Source organism: Cuculus canorus, chromosome 14 (genome assembly GCF_017976375.1).
Source record: "Cuculus canorus isolate bCucCan1 chromosome 14, bCucCan1.pri, whole genome shotgun sequence".
In the NCBI taxonomy this organism is placed as follows: domain Eukaryota; kingdom Metazoa; phylum Chordata; class Aves; order Cuculiformes; family Cuculidae; genus Cuculus; species Cuculus canorus.
Genome location: NC_071414.1, coordinates 17,179,756 through 17,196,861, shown reverse-complemented (window position 1 = coordinate 17,196,861; position 17,106 = coordinate 17,179,756). Strand labels below are relative to the sequence as shown.

General features: G+C 43.4%; 1 protein-coding gene across 8 annotated transcripts in view; it reads left to right on the top strand.

Annotated features, from left to right (window-relative positions):
- Nucleotides 1-17,106, top strand: part of LOC128853645 (uncharacterized) — a 60,150-nt gene that overhangs the window by 13,580 nt on the left and 29,464 nt on the right. For 7 of the 8 annotated variants that reach the window (XR_008452276.1, XR_008452277.1, XR_008452283.1 and 4 more), the window contains exon 2: nt 9,466-9,625. The exons of the other annotated variant lie outside the window; for it this stretch is intronic. The gene's annotated coding sequence lies outside the window, so the exon portion shown is untranslated. The remainder of the gene's footprint in view (nt 1-9,465; nt 9,626-17,106) is intronic. 8 annotated transcript variants of the gene reach the window in all.

Genomic DNA, 17,106 nt, shown 5'->3' with positions numbered 1-17,106 from the left:
TTGTTCTTTTCAGTGCATGGTTTTAACAAACTCAGTGGCCAAATCTTGTGTCTTTCCTTAATTTGTTCAAGACGCACGTTATAAATCACCCCTGACTTTGACCCATGAAAGAAAATTACCTTGACAAATCTCTTTCTTTATTTGTTTTTGTCACAACATTATTTATGACAATGGGTAGGTTGCTGATAGCTCTGGCTGTTGTTGCCCAGGACCCTGTGGGTTTGATATACATTCAGCCCGAGTCCGTGCAGATGCCTTTCCTTGTTTTTTTTTTTGTTTCTCATGTTAAGACTTGTGCCTTACAGTGAAGAATTTGATTTATTAAAAACCTCTTTATAATATAGTAAGACAGATGTCAGTGATGTTAAATACCTCCATAAATTTTGCCTTTCTTGAGCAGATTAAATGTGCAATTATGTGTGGCATGATGAAGGCGTGCTGCACCGAGGCAACGTGATCGTAATCTGATAAAGTGAGCAATTGTAGCCGTGTTGTTACAGAAACAAAGTTATGTGAGTACGCTATCTCTCTCTTCTCCCACAATAAATGTTTAAAGCTGATAGCTATTTCCAGCTGAATTTAACAGGGAGCTTACATCATACAGACCATTTCTGATGAGTTGCAAGTGGCAGCGCTGGGCACCTGTGTCTGGCTGATATTTTTTCCATGGCATGAGGGAGACAGGGAAGGTCTGAAATCACTGTTTGACACCACTGCGCTACGCATGCAGGTAGTCACCTTTGCAGGAGTTTGAAATACAGCCTGTGGCCCTGCCTGGAGCCTTCCTTTAGAGAGATGGGGGCTGCAAGGGCTAAAACCCCCCCATGGACTTTTTCTATGTTCATTTATGCTTTCTTGCCCCTACAGAAATATTTTCTCTTTCTATTTCCAGGGTGGTGTCCATGGCATCTTTGTTTGCTCGTCTCCATCCTGTCACTGTCAGGTTCCTGAAGCTCCCGGGGCTGTCTCCAGCCCACAGGATGCTCAAGAGCACAGAGCCCTGGGGCAAACCCAGCTCAGGGCACAGCCTGGGGCACAGCCTCGCATCCCCAGCTCCCGGCTCAGGCTCAGCATGGAAATCACATACCGTCCTCTTGTCTTGCTTTCTCTCGCTGTACATTAGCAGTGCAAATTACCTTCCAGAAAGAGATAGAGTGTTAATGACATTAAACAAAGACTGTAAACATACATATATATATATATATATATAAAATATTCAATTTAATTACTCAGAATTGAACCTTCCTGGTAGTAGAGCAACTAAACGTTTGTTTCACAAGACAGACTCTCAATACTTTAATATTAAACATACATATATGTATAGATGCAGGTGTCACAGCTCCTTTCCAGCCCACGTGCCTGGGTTTCTTTCCCAGTGGGAAAAAAGGTGCACAGGGACAGCGAGGCAAAGGTGACACATCCCCATCCAGGGCTGGGAAGTGTTCCTGGATCCTGTGCCATGGACTTGTGGGGACAAAAATCACATGACTGGTTCTTTTCAATATTCCATTGTGGATTTTTAAGGCTTTGAATAATTTGAGCAGGGTGAAATTTGCATAATTAATGCAATAGCCCCAATAAACATCCTTTTCGTCTCTTGGCATACAGGATTTCCGTGCACTGTGCGACTGCCCCATGAAACACAGCGGCTGCAGCTCTCGTTTGTGGGGCTGTGGGCAGGCATCGGCCCAAGGGAAAACCTACCGAGGGTCAGGGGGGATGTGCTGGTCCTCGGCCCTGGTGGATGCTGACAGGTGTAATTTATTGTCGCTCAGTTGCAAGTTGAGTGAAACTGGCCCCATGCTATTCTATTTTCATCTCTCTAACACAACCTCACCCGGCTTTTGTGTTTTGTCCCACTGCCAAGCGCTGTGTAAAGCATTGCAGAGCCCTCGTGCCATGAATCACCAGAGCCTTCTCCTGGGCTGTGTTGTCCTTCCTTACAAACTATAACCTCCTTATCATTCACACATAATCTTGTTATGGCTTTATACCTACTTGCACGATCCACTTATCAGCCAATAAATCTTAGCAAGGCAAAATAGAGGATAATAATGCAAATTCACTCGTTCCTGGTATTGATTTTTCAGGCACTGTCTTGGGCTGTGTCACTAAGGCAATTTCTGAACAATATATTTTTGCAGCTGTGTTTAAAGCAAACACACCTTGCCTCAGTTCTCCCCTCATGAACCTGATTTATTTTTATTCCCCAGCCATCACTACTTGCTGTTTTCACCTTGAGACGTTTCCTGTACAACCACCCTCCTTTCATAAATTGTTCTGTGGGCAATAAAACACTCTGCCCTCTCCCCAAGCGTCGTGGGCACAGGCAGAGCAGTCAGGACAATCTGAATTCCAGATCTGCACTTCTGAGTCTTCCCACTTTCCCTTGCCTTGATACGTTTACACTGAATTTCAGGACAAAGGTAGGATTTAGGAGAACAGTTGAGTTTTATTCTGTGATTAGGTGGTGCTCTCCATCACCTGGGTCAACGTGCTCATGCTGAGGGTTCAACTCCCCCTGCAAAAAAACCAATCAAGGTAGGAAACTTCAAGAATGACTATTTTCTGTGGGTTGCAGGTGAGCCAGGAGCTAAGATTTAAGTGGCAGATGAAGAAGTTCATTGCAATAGTTTTGAAATATGAACATATAAACCCTAAATATTCTACATGTCCATGCATTGGGATTTGGAGGTGGCTTTGTCTCCCCATTACCTGCTGAAGAAACCTGCAGGGAGACCTCAAACCACACCATGCTGTTGTTGAAAAAGGTTCCTCACAGAGCCAAAGCTCCCGCTGAACAAGAAGAAGTGGTAGATGAGATGTTCGGTGTGTGTAAACGGGTCAGAATCTCAGGGGTTTAGGTCACTTTGTGGAAAAAGAAAACCTGCTCACATTTAGCGACAAAAATATTTTCACAATTGCAATGAATCTGCCAAAGAAAATACATTTAATCTATTAGGGAGGAAACCAGAATGAAAGTTCACTGCTGAGATCAGAATAGCGAAGCGTGGAAACGTAAAGCGATTTGTCTCTCGCACGAGCTGTGCTCAGAATCAGCAGCAGTAAGTCTCCACTTAAGCAAACAGCGAATTTTTCTTGGTTCTTTTTCTGTTTCCATAGTTTTTGAGAGGAAAATGGAGTTTACACATAACCCCGACATTGTTAGTATTCTTCCAGCTGCTTTCTATTTGTGCAAGCGTGTGTGTCATTTTTATCTTGTTCTCTTTAAATAACCACGATTTTATTAGTACCTCCTTACAACCTCTCTAAACATAGTAGTATTTGGGGAGGAACACGAAATTTTGATAAGAAAATATAAAACATGAAAGGAAGGAAAAGCAATGATGATAAGTGGAGCTGAGCAGATTCTTTCTGGATAGAAAAGAAAGAAAATGTCCCTTTTGCAAAAGCAACATTTAGAATGGGAAAATTTCAGTGCTGGGAAGCACTTTTAAATTCTTTTGAGAGAAATTAAATTGATTTCCTAGTCTTACCAGAAAGGCATTTCTCAATTCTTTTTCTGCATACTGGCAGGAGTAAATCCGGATAAAGGTTCTTCTAAGCAAGTATGTAAAAATGGTTAAAAAAGTCACCCTCTGGGCTCCTAAAATTATATGGTTTTGGTCGTGGTTTACTTTAGATCCTAATGTAGGATGAACAAATTTTAAACATTATACATTTTTGTGCGAAAGGAGTTCCATGTTCTTGTGTCAAAACAAACAAATAAAGATGCATACTTATTTCCTGTTTTTAATAATACTTCTTCTATATGGTCACAGGGATGGGCTACACCCTGTCTATCTAAGCATTTAATTATCTGTACAGCTTCCAGCATCTGAATGAACTTAAAACTATTTCTCTGCTTAGAGAATCACAAAATGCTTACGTGGCTAATTTTGGCCCCAGTGCGGTTGTGGTTCAGATCAAAATGACCGACTTGGTGTATGGAAATTGCAGTTTGATTTTTGCCTCCTCCTAATGTTTGTAGGGATAGCAATGGGAGCATTGATGCTATTAATGTAACAGAAAGATTATTTTCCAGTTTGGGACTTCTCAGACTTTTTGTTCTTCGATTTCTGAAAGGTCTTCCAGGAAAACAGATCTACGTTGCTGAAGGTATTGCTGTGATTCATGACTCCTTCATATTTTCCAGTAAAAATGGGCTTAATCCATTTAAGTCCCTTCAAAATTAATTGGCATGTTTAGCAGTTTCCAGTAATAAATATTTTTACATCTGTTCTATTGTTTCCTGCTGAAAAGTTGTTTTGATTTTAATTTGTTTCTGACGATTCCCCCCAGCCTCTGTTTGGGGAAATCATTGCCTTTTAATTCATTTCATTTGGAAACCAGCTCCACCGCTGGCGTTTCCTTGTGCTCAGCTGCAGCTGCCTGCACGGCACCCGCGGGGACGGCAGCAAGCGCGATCGCAGAAAAGTGCACCTTGGTGCCTTAATATGACAGGATACGATGGGCAACAGTTGAGCTGAGAGTTGTCATCAAAAACTGGGGTTCTTGGAGCAGAGAAGTTGTGTTTACACACAGCGGTTTCCTGAACTTTCTTGTATATGGCTCTTTTCATCTCCCTGCATCCGTAATTGCTGGGCTTGTGACGGGAGCGGACACAGCATGGCCAACATCTACTACACTGCTTGCAAAAGGTTTCTTTTCTTTAAATGATAGCCTCAAGGTAGTGCTTGGTGTCTTTCTTGTTGAAGCATGGAGGAAAGTTGTGTGTGCCATCCCTCAGCTGGTGGCTGCGGGGTTTCTGACAGCGTGGAGGCATGTTCATAAATCCAGTAATTGATGGGCACATTTCTTGTGGCGAGGAGCACCACAAATCTCTTCCCAGAGAAAAACAAATCACTGGTTGGATGTCAGCTTTCAGTCCTGATGGCTGAGGTTTGATTACCTGAAGCTATTCTTGATTTATGTTTTTCTCATTCATACGAGTGCGTAGTAAATCACAAGGAGTGACTTTGTAAGCTGCTTCATCCGTATGAAAATGCTGCGGGAAACTTGAGTTATATATTGATTAACTGTTGGTGGTGATTGCTTCTGTATTAGTACTTAACTGCCCAAGGTTTTCCTAAGCTCACTCGTGGTGAATGTGGAACTGGAGTAAAACACACACTTTGTATGGAGGGCTTCCTCCTTTCTTGTGATGTGCTTTAGACATTGTGGGCTGGGAAGGTCCCCTCCACTTTGCTGGTGAGGATCACAGGGGGGTCCAAGAACCAAGATAGGCGAACACGTGTTCCCTGAACCTCAGAGGGATCAAACCTTTTCCCGCTGGCACTGGGCTCCCAGACGTAGCACTGATGATGGATTTTAGGTCAATTCCTGCTGGTGGTGACAAGCGACTTCGGGTGATCTGTGTGCTTAATATAACAAGCAGAATCCATAGGAAATGTTATTCCTCTTGAGTTACAGATTGGTTAGTGACTTCTGTGTCTTACAATGTACAACTGGTACATAGGTTTGAGCAAGACCACATACACAGGTATTGTCAGCAATCTGTTTCTAAGAACTTGGTCATATTATGTTTTTCCTTTACAAAGTGCAATACAGCTGCAATTATTGACACAGCTAAAAATTGAAGCCTCTGTTGAGGCTTTTTAGTTTCTTCTGCGATCCATAGAATAAATTAAAGATAGTTTATGGGAAGTTAAGTGAATTACAGACTTCTGATCACTGGTATGACTGTTCAGTCAAAGCAGAACGTTAAACATGCTGCCAGGGCTGTGCAGAAGATGTTTTGATTTTCATACAGGTTAGGGAACTATGCAGGAGACAGAAATGGGAGAAAAACACAATAGATAGAACTGGGAGCAAAACACTGCAGGTTTTTGTCTATAAAAAAAGGCCTTCCAACGGGCCTAAACACCCTGAAGGCTTGTGCTCCAGTGGGCTCTCTGGTCACAACACGCTGATACCCTCTACAAACTTAAACTCTGCGAGTGCATCTATACGCAGGCAAACCCACCCAAATCAAGTGAGTTATTTCTGCATTTTTGGAAGTAATTTCTGCCCCTGTGTATCTCTACCCCAGGATGAGATGCATCATCCCCACTGCTCTTCAGCTGCTCTGAAGCCTCGTGTGGTCCAGAGCTGAATGCTGTGTTAGAGGTGCATCATTAGCCTTTCTCACTGAACATCTGGTCCTGCTTGCTGCTCCTATTCTCCATCCAAATTTTGCAAATGTCCTTAGGTATTTTGGAGTGCTAGTCGCTGTGCAGAAGGGACAGGCACCTTGATGAATAACATCACATGCAGCGGAGCAGCGGAAATGGCCAGTAGATGAGTCGAGTTTCAGTGGGGAACACAGAAGCAATCTGGATGAGAAACTGGAGGGGTGGAGCCTGGGTAGTCTGTTGCCCATGGATGAACTGGGAGAAGTTTCTAGGACAACTGCTGGGCTTTGGGAGCAGGGAAAGAATGGAGCCAAATCTCAAAGTCAGATGAGGCGAAAATGAGTAACATCTGCTGAGACGTGTGAAAGAGCTGTTTGTGCTCGCTGCAACCCGAAGCGTTTCGAGCAGCCACCGCGAGCGTGGGCCAGGCTCGCTGTCCCCTCACACGTGCTGGCCGGCGGAGGGGGTTGTTAGGGATGATTTATGTGCTTGTTACAGACACAACTCTGGACAGTGCCCTGTGCTTCATCGGTGCACCCCCTAAGGCTTTGGAACCCACACTGGGACTTTGATTCATCTCTCTGTATTTGTAGAGAAAAACCTCTGTCCAGAGAGGCTGTGCAGAGGTGGGGTCCTGCGGGCGCCACTGCTGTACATTTATTTGTTATGTTCATGGGTCATAAATAACAGGTTTATGCCATTCTTTTGCTCCTGCCATCTGACACCCCTGGTGCACGGAGCTGCGTGTCCTCTGCATCTCCCTGGGGCAGCCCTCTCCCCGTGGATGCTAAGAGTGAATTTCCCCTTCACTTTGATGGGGCAAATAACTCCCCCGCTTCTCTTGCTGCCCCCCTTTGCTATTTTAACGAATCAGCTTTTTGTCTGTAATGAGGCTATTTTCTGTGATGCAGAATGTAGTTGGAAGTGTTTGAGTTGGAGGTAGCAAACAGTCCACAAGGATTGCACCTGTGGTAGCTAATCAGCGGCCGCTTCAGAGAGCTGAAATTAGGAAAGCACACAAAAGAGCGAGCAATTTCGAAAATGAGGATGAGCAGCCCTAAATTTCTAAGAGCAATTATGTTTTCACAGCTGTGCTGGTTGCCCCAAATGCATAGAAATCAAGTTAAAACCAAACTCCGTTAGCTCAAAGAAAATTAACCTTCATACTCAAATGCAATGAGAAGTAAACTTACTTTCCCTTCAAATGAATAATGTAGTCTTGAAAAAACTTAGTGGCCAGCCACGTTTTAATTACGTTCTTTGAATTAAAGTTTGCCAGTCCAAACAAAATAAATAGAAAAGCAGACAGGGCTATAGATATATTATACTTGGAATAAAATTTGGCCTTGGTATGTTGTTTTCATGCTGAAGTTATGCCAAAGTTAATCTACTGTAATTGCGTCTATCATCAGCCTCTAGTATAAATAAACGAGACAACCCAAGAAGTGTTAATATAATTCTTTCATTAACATCTTGTTGCCACCATGGAAGGACTTGGCCAGACTTTTTTTCTCATGGATCAGACCAAGAATTACCGAATTACTCAGAAACTGTAAATTTTGCTCTGAGGGCAAATGCCCCCCCGCTCTGTCACTGCTAATAAAGATTTGTGGGGAGGAGGAAGACCAGAGCAGTTCCTTTTTTATCTACAAGTGTGTGGGATGGGCAGTGGGTGCAGATGGGCCACAGCTGGCTGGGGTGGGGGTAAAGGTGCTCGTGCCCAGTGGCAGGGTTTGCTCAGGGGGGTCTGGGGTTATGCTGAGCAGAGGTGTACAGTGGATGCAGTTCTTCTGTAGCAGGGCTCAGCTGCCACTGGGAGCTGGGTTTAATTTGAGCTCTTCCTTGACCCAAACAGCATCCTCTTAGCTAGAAGATACTGAGGATTAAGTATTTGTGATAGAGAAAGCTCTCTACAGAATGATACAAAGGAGAGAGAGAGAGGAAGCTGTTTCTTACTAGGGTGGGATTAAATCCTATGTGCTTAATCTTTAGGCGTGCTTTTAAGAGACTCTCTTTCCATCTGGCTCTGCCTTGCCTGCCCCTTGCAGAAGGGAGGCAGCCCATGGCTTCCTCTCATCCTGCTCAGGACCCTTAGGTGCCTGGTGTGCCAGCATTAGTACCTCTGGGATACTTTCTGCCCCCTCCTTGAAGACAAGCTCTTTTGCTGTCTTTAAGAGGCACCAGATTTTTTTCTCTTTTGCTGCCTTCCTGCAAGTTCCCACTGCCTCTTTCCTTCATACGTGCTGCTCTTTGGATGCTCAAGGGCTTTCTCTGGACGAGGTATTAAATTACAATGGGCCAAACTCCACACCAGCCACTGAGTTAGGAAGGATGAGTGAGTGGTGATGCCTCAGATTTGTGGGATTCTTTTGGCTTGAGGGTCTCAAAAACCTTTTCAGCACATGACCTATTCCCATACCAGGCAGTATACAATGCTGTTTTCGGGGTGTCCCCAAAAAGCTTGCCTTAAGGTCATATAATTTAAAAAGATTCTGGGGAACATGGTGACTGGAGCTCTCTACAACCTCCATGTGTCACTAAGGTAACAGAAGTAGAGAAAGAAATAGTTTGACCCACATTCCTAAAGTTATTAAGCAGCAGAAGTGAAAAAAGATCCTCTCCTACGTTTGATACATTTTCCCCTAAGTGACTATTACTTCTTCGTTCGCATCCAAAATAGGAAATCATCAGGATTATGAAATCCAAAGGAATCAGAGAAACTGAGTAGGTAGGACAGGGTACTGAGGAAAGGTTAAATCCTTTAGCAAACCTTGTCTTCTTACATATAATGTGAAATATTCCAGGTTTGATCATCCACAGGTTATTTTTATGTTCTTTACAGTTCATTGTTTGCTCCATTGGAAAAAGATTTAATTTTTTAGCCTGTCCCTATATGAGATAGATGTTCATCAGTGTTCTCCCCTCTCTTTCCAAGGGGCTGAGTTCGCTTGGCTGTTTCTTGGGAACAGTATTGAGGGGACACCCATTCATGTGAAGGTACTCTGTGGGTATAAATGAAGAGTTAAAAAAAATATTCCCTTCCCCATTAATTTTATATGCATCGGTGTCTAAATTCTTGATTCAGCTCGTTCTCTAGGCTATTGCCCAGGCCACCCTGGCTATGACTGCAGGCACATCCGTGTCCCTCGAGGACTCACTGCTTCCCTCCTTGCCTTAGCATCCACCTATACCGATTACTTGGGGGAGTAAAGCTGGGATCTGCCGAAGTGCCTTGATGTAGGAAAGATCCTAGAGATGAAAAGAGAATCGTTGATGGTGGAGGGAAAAGTTGCCCGTCTGTGTGTTGACCTCTAACCTTCACTCTCCCTAGGTGTTTATTTGGTTGATGATGGATTATATCTGCCCCCAAAGTCTCTTGCACCTTCGGGATCCTGGAAATCAAACCCAAAACAACACAAATTTATGAAGTTCTGTGTCTTGCCATCAGGCTGAGAAACAAGGAGAGAAACCAACAAAGCCCACAGTAATCGGTAAGGATTTATTCGTGATTCTGTGTTGTTGGGCCAGTGCCCATCTCCTGCCATTCCACTGATCAATCTCCAGCTCCTTTCCAAAGCCAGAGTCAGGAGCTGGGTCCTCAGGCTTTTTCCTTGTGTCCTGTGGCAAGGGAGGGGAAAGTGGAGCTGGTACCTTCTCCCAGAATTCCTGGGTCAAGTGCAGGGTCCCTGGCCTGAGGGAGAGCTCATGGCACGAACCAGAGGGAACAGGATCCCAAGGAGCCATGTTCACCCCAGAAGCTTACTCCAGCAGCCAGGCCATGCCACGCACATGGAAAATAGGCAAGCTGGGAAGCGTCTCTTGGCTCCGACTCCCTTTGTGTTCTGAATCATTATTTGTGTCCACATTTAATTTTAATGCATAAGGACCTCATGAAAATATCAAAAGGATATGGTCCTGCCAATGAAGACCTTCTGGTCTGCTCTGAAGCAGTGTGGTGTAAACATAACGTAAAGCCAGTTAATGAGGTTGGGTAAAGCTGGCACTGTACAATCACATTTTGACTTAATACGTGTACAACTGGGAGCCTTTAGTGCATATACATGGCCAAGATTGGGAATGGCCCATAAGCTCCTCTTTGCTGCTAGCAAAGATGTAGAGTCCTTGAACTCAGTTCAGGAGAATCAAACTGTCTGTGTATAGGTAAACCCAGGATTTGTCACTTCAAGCACAGATTTCCAGCTAACAAATACACATTTAAATAATCCTTAATTTGGAGTGCTTTGCTGTGCAGTAAACACAGATTTTGTGCCTTTTTTTTTTCTATATAAATATTTGTAACAAAATTGGTGGCTACTGGTCAAATGCGAATGTTTGTTGTTCTCAGCATTTTTGGACATAATGTACCAAAGATTTACATGTGTTTTTAATACACAGTAATTTTCTGCTGCTGGAAGGTCTTGGATTAGGAACAGCTACAGGAATTGCTATTAGAAGAGTGTTAGAGTTTGACGTGTAGAAGGTTTTATGTTGTTGATCGGAGGCTCTTCGATAAAGAAATAGATTGCACATAGTAGGGACATGGCTGTCATGAGTTCAGATCGACAGGGGACTATTCCCTTAGTGGGTACAAGCGGAGATAAATGTAAGCACATCCAGTTTTCAAAAGATTTTGAGAGGGTTTGTGAGCTGGATGATCTTTGCTTTGGCTTTAAGGACTAAGGGTGTGCAGAGGCCAAAGGAATTATTTTAAAGATGTAAAGAACAGTTACCTGGCCAGCTCTCACCTAAACCGGGACAGATGGGATCCAGTTGGTCAGAAAACAGTACCGTTGTTTGCTCTTGGTGTTTTAAGCTCATTTTGTAATCAGGGAACAGGAACAGAGAGTTCTGTGTGTGATTTCAGTCTTCCTAAAGTAGATACCTAGGAAAGACAGGTAAATTGCTGCCCGACTCCCATTTATACCTCTCAGTGGGTGATCCTGGTGTGTGTAACATGCCCCAGGCATGTGTTGGTGTTGACTGAGGCTGCTGATTTCTTCCATACACACATTACCTGTGCTGTGGGTAAATAATCCCACCTGTAGCTGTCACCCCGCAGCTCCCCCTGCCCTGCACGCCAGAGCTTCACACATCAGCATTTTTCCTTGATGCAAACTGAATGACCATAAATTATAATTAAAATGAATCGAAGTCAGTAGTAACCAGCAGTGCGTGTGGACAGACCTACATGACAAAACACTGGATCCCACATGAGGTGATTTAGTGACTCGCCAGATCGTTCCCCTCAAGCAACGAGGAGAAGGGAAGATGCTGTCTTCCTTCAGGGATATGAGCAACCTCTCCCCATAAAACCAGTTTACTTGAAATGCGAACAATTCTAAATTGACAATCCATGTTGTGCCAGTAAACAAATCTTCTTGCTTTGCTAGTGGCAACATTGGTGGAATTTATTTTAATCTGAAACAGATTCTCCAAATCGTGGGAAGAAGAGAGTGGACTCTTGCAGACAAGCCAGTGGGGGAGTTCAGAGAGGTGATGGCATTGATGGCACGTCAGCAACTTGCTGCTTGCCCGGTGGTGCTGGCAGCCTGGCCAGTCCCCGTGCTGCTGCACGCAGGCAGAGATAAAGCGGGATGAGCCGTTTAAGCCAGGCTCAAGGACCGGCAGCAAACATAAAGTTCAGCTCTTCTTCCCCCCTCCTCCTTTAGTGGGAAAGTTACAGTCTCAGCTTTCTCACAGCATTAACCCTCCATGGGCATTTTGAAGGATGGCAATGTTGAAGAAGTTAGGTTTTAAAATTGTGCTGCCTCACTTGAGGCATTTGATGCCCGGCGGGTTTGGCAAAGCTATCTGGTTATGTCCTTAGCAAAGTCTGGAGAAGGGCAGAATTCTGCAGCATATGGAAGAAGCAGTATTGGTATCACCATCCAAAAAGGGATATAACTCAGTGCAAAATATAGCCTTGATCTCACTGCTGCCACGGAGAAAAATCCTCATGTTCACAGAAAGCAAATTAATGTCTTCTGCATTTGTTCCTCCTTCCCCTCACCCTCACTCAGGACAAGTTGCTTCTTAGAGCTGCAGCTTTAGGACACTCAGTAATGTGTGTGATATCCTACTCATGTGGCAGCTCCTTATTCCTCCTTTTAGGCAGTGTCAGATGTAATCCTGCCACTAGCAGAATGCAACAGGTAATAAATTATGCTGTGTATAAGAGCAGTTCTTGCAGTTTCCAGAACTTGTTTGGGCTTGTTATGATTGTCCACAGCCTCTCCACTACATTGGCATAATTGCAAAATACCTATTGCTTTTTAAAAACAGTCTCCAGAGTTGACAAACGAGCAGCATGGAGATGAGAATTAATACATCACGTGTGACCTGGCCTTTTTTGCTTTCTTTGTTTTGCTGTTTGTTAATGGACCAAAGAGGTACCCTTGACAACAGATGGAAAATTAGTCCCAGCATTGACCAGGGGCTCTAGTGAAGATCATGGCCCATTGCACAGGAAGGATGCGTTCACTCTCCAGAAGATCTTACAGTCTAATTTAAGCCAGGAAACAGAAGGGAGGTAGATGAGAAAGGAGAGTAGGGGGGAGAAGAGATGTAGCCTCCAGGAAAGTCATTAAGGAACACATGCCTTCCTGACTTCATGTCTTTTAAAATTATATTTTATCTCTCTCTGTTGGGCTTTGAACCTTTTGGAGTTTATTTAAGCTATTGCAAACTTGCTGACTTAGGGAGCAAATAAGCCTTTGGGATCAAAGCAGCTGGTATTGTCAGAGGTATTGAGGGTGAAAAAACACATTAGCAGAAGGGCAGCTGAGAATAAAAGTGGAAAGAAAATCCAACTTGATATTTTGTTCTCTTTTGCTTTTAACCTCCTTCCCAGCTTGATCCTTTTCATTTGAACACGTATTAATTTTCTTTGCATGTATCCCAACAGTATAAATATTTAATGGTTTGAGATTACAGAGTTGAAATATGAGATTAGTTCCAACGTTAAAGATTTGTGCAGGATCTCTTCCTCACATGTAGATGACTCGCACATTGCAGGGAGCTCTATTTTGAGTTCGTTTTCTTTTTCTGGTCTTGTTTGAGGCTCAGAAGACAGAAACACTTCACCTACTTCGAGTTTTTCTGTTGCTATTTTCTAGTGACATGCTATGACGAACTGAATGATAGCTGCAGGCTACTGGGGGGACTGGGGCATGCAGGTTTGTGAGCCTGAATGCTGTTTCCCGCATGTAGGAAGAAGGTTCGTGGCTTGAGAACTGTGCAGAGCCTTTGGCTTGGAAAAGTCCATGCAAATATGGTAAATATGGGTAAGGTGTGCAACCTGGCACGGTCCATGCAGATATGGGAAAGGCAATTGCACCAGTTTTTGTTACGCAAGCAGACAGAAGTTTTCCTTCTCTTTTGCTCTCACTCTTAAATAAGACAAGGGAGAAATACAGAGCAGAGGAACATCACCCACTGATTTTTTTCAGAGTTAATGTGGAACGTAATGGAGATTTCAGTACTCAGATCCTCTGAAAATCAGGCCAAGCCTTTACATGTCTATATATAAATTTAGATGCCTACTTTCAAGCCCACAACGTGGAAAAAAAGGTCCACTTAATTATGATGATGTAAAATGGTGTAACAGTTGGTAAAAGTCTGGGAAGTGAAGCCAAAGCCCATGGGATATCAAATGCAATTTCCCTTTTGGGGACAGTGGAGGTTTACCAAGGCAATTGGCAGTGCTGTGGGACAGACCATCTCCAACGTCCAGGTACAGCTCTCCTTCCTCTTGGTGTATCAATGGATTGAAGGAATAATGGAAACCAGTCAGAATTCGGATATCCAGATACCCTCATCCACTGCTCATGCACAGAGCAACACAGCTCAGCCATATCCAGCAACAAAAGAGCTCTACCTGATGGGAAGCTAACAGCACATAAGGTGATTAATGAAATAAATACATCAAGAAAGCACTACAGACAAAATGAAAAGTAGAGGGATGATCTGAAGAAGCGACTTGACTTAACTCCTAAGCTCCAACCCACGGGAACAGCAGGTTGTGCAGGACTTTGGCACTCGTGTAATTAGATGGTTTTGCGAAGCGTGACGGCTCAAGTGACATCAGACCTCACCAGGATCCTCAACTTGTCTTTTAAATCCATCTCTGCTCTGGGAATGAGTGCTGCGAATGTCAAAGGAGCTTAAAATATTCATTACCAAAACTCATCATTCCAGCCCTGAAATGTTCACGGTGATTTTCTCAGTTGGTTTCACTAGGGTTTGGAGAGTCGCCAGCCACGTTATGTCACAGCAAGACAGTATTGACCGAAGACTCAGTAATAAAAGTGTAAAGGACTGTCCGTTTTCCTCATCTTTCAGCCAAAAGCAAGTTTACAAGACTTATGCGCTCTGTTCTAAAATCCCTTTACCCAAGTGACATTGAAAATCTGCTGCTCACAAGTGTGACTTCACAGCATTAATATGACACTGCCAACAGCATGTAAAAGTGCACGTGACATTCCAGCGCGTGTATTTATAGCGAAAATGGGACAGATTCACAGCTTGTGTAAACCTCCGAGTTCTTTTTTATGGCCTTTGATTAAGGTAAATTTGGAGGTCTCCTCTTCAGCCCCTTTTTAAAATTAATGATATCAAAGTACATTCTCTGGTGAGAATCAGAGCAAAGCTATAGCAGATTTTCCAGTGAACTGAAAGATCTTAAACATTGCTGAAGAAATTGTTTCCAGGTATTTCAAATGATAAGGTCTTTTTTTTTTTTTTCAGTTTTGAACACTTTCAGAAAGAAAAAAGAAGTATTTTTGTCTCTTTAAAACTTAAGCTGTTTCAGCTGGAAAATGCTGAAGCAAAGTAAATAGGCAATTTTGGAATTACTTTTAATTCTTTTCAGAAATATTGGTAAATGAGCATGAATATTCATTCAATACAAACATATTCATCTATTTCCAAAAAACCTTTTTAGAAGAGTCTAAAACCTTCCCCTGCTGCTATGAGAAGGTATTTACTGACTGTTTCAGATTGCTTTGGGTTGTATTCTGCTCATGTTTGTGATTTGGATTTACTCAGTGTTTTAATTAATTCAGCTAGCCTGAAACAGACTTAAATTACAATTTTCAGCAAATTAATTTTATTGTGTCTGAACAGAGGGCATTAATTGCTTTTGTAATTAAAAAAAAAGGTGTATGGGGAACAAATATGCCTTCTGCTCTTTTCGATGCTTTAAAATACCTTCTTTTAAGAGGCGCTGGCAAAGCTCAGACCTGTTAGGAACACGGTTGAGATATGGTGCTGCTGCACTGCCCTGTGCAGACGGCGTCACTGTGGATGCGGCCTCAGCGCGTGGGAATTGCAATTGGTATTTAAAAAACCCAGGCATTTATGTCGATATTAAGAAATCCTTTGGGGGCAATATAGCCTGGATCCTGCTGGATCGATTTAGCCACGTGAGCATGGTTTGGAGATAAGTATTGGCCTTGGTCTGTAAATGAAAGCAGTAGGAACCGGTCATCCACAAGTTTCTTCTCTCTTGTCCTCTTAGCAAAAAAAACCCATAAATATTCAAAATCAAGGAGTCATGCACTCACTGTCATTAAGAACTATAACAATGAAAGGAGAGAGTGGTCGTCTTTTGATTTTGAGCCATCAGGCTAATGAAGTCTAGACTTCCACTGCTCAACTGAAATAGTTTGAGAACGCAAATCTCATTGCTCCAGATTGAGAAATTAAAGACAACTCTAATCGGTTGTAATAGGAGCAGGGTCCAGGGAAGCAACACGGCTTCCTGTGAGCAAGGAGCATCCACTGGGGCTGCGCAGAGTCCTCGTTGCTGGACTTCTTTCCTTCTGGGAGGGAGCTCACCTAAAGGGGCACTTATGAGAAACAAACAGATGTCACGAGTTTTCATTTCTGTAATTTAAGATAAAAACATTACAGCCACTTGCCGTGGCTTTGGTTGCAGCTTAAAACACTGTGTTCCTGAGAGGACATGCCTTCTAGGAGCTATCAGCAGAGGGGTGATGGACCAAAGAAGAGCTTGAACCTCTGCACTTAGACTGGACACCTTTCTAGACAAATGCATTTTGAGTAGAAATTTGACTTTCAATCAGTCTCATCCAAAGGGACTCTCTGTCCCGTGAAAGAAAAGGAATCTACCTAGCTCCCGGGTCCTTCCTGCCCCCAAGCACGGTCTGGGCTTGAAGAGAGGAGCTATAAGCAATTTTTATTCAGGTCATTTACTCCTTCTTGCAGAATCTGACTCTGCAGTACAGATGTTAAGACACAGCTGTATACCATTTTTTTTTCTGGTCAGTCATATGAATTGTCCCCTGGTAGGTTTATTTTTTTCTTTAAGTCTAACGTATACTGGCAAAATCTCTGATTTTTTTTTTTTTTTTAATTTGTGTAATTAGTCACAGTGCCTGAGAAATGACATGCAATGCTCCAGCAAAAAGATATATATGTCAGATGTGGATTCCTCTCTGTCACCTTCACAGCAAGGAGGTGTCTCAGCAGCTGTGCTAGAAATGTGGGCTTCTTGGCTGTGTGGTCCTGCTGCTGTGTCCCACATCCCAACTTGGATCTGCATGCGCATTTTTAGCAGAGCTCACTTCAAACAAAGCCCCCAGCCTGATTCCTCCCCTGGGCTCATCTTGGTCCTGGAAAGAGGTACTGGAGCTCAGCATCCCATGCTAACCAAGCTGAAGCCAGCGAGCTCTGTTGAACCATGCGAGGTGGGAGTGGGAGCTTCTCCAGGCATTTGAGACCATGTGGGAATCATCATTTTCCAAGAAATATGTTTCAAGTGCAGCTTTTCTGCTAATATGCCTCCTCCAACGGTCTGGGCTGCTGGCTCTCCAAAGTCATGAGGAGAACCTAGTAGCCTATAGATGGGACAAAGAAGCTGTTTTGTGGGTTATGTCCCAAACCATTAAACCTTGGTCATTTATGACACATTGTAGTCCTGGCAGGGACTCATGCTTGGGCTCCACTCATT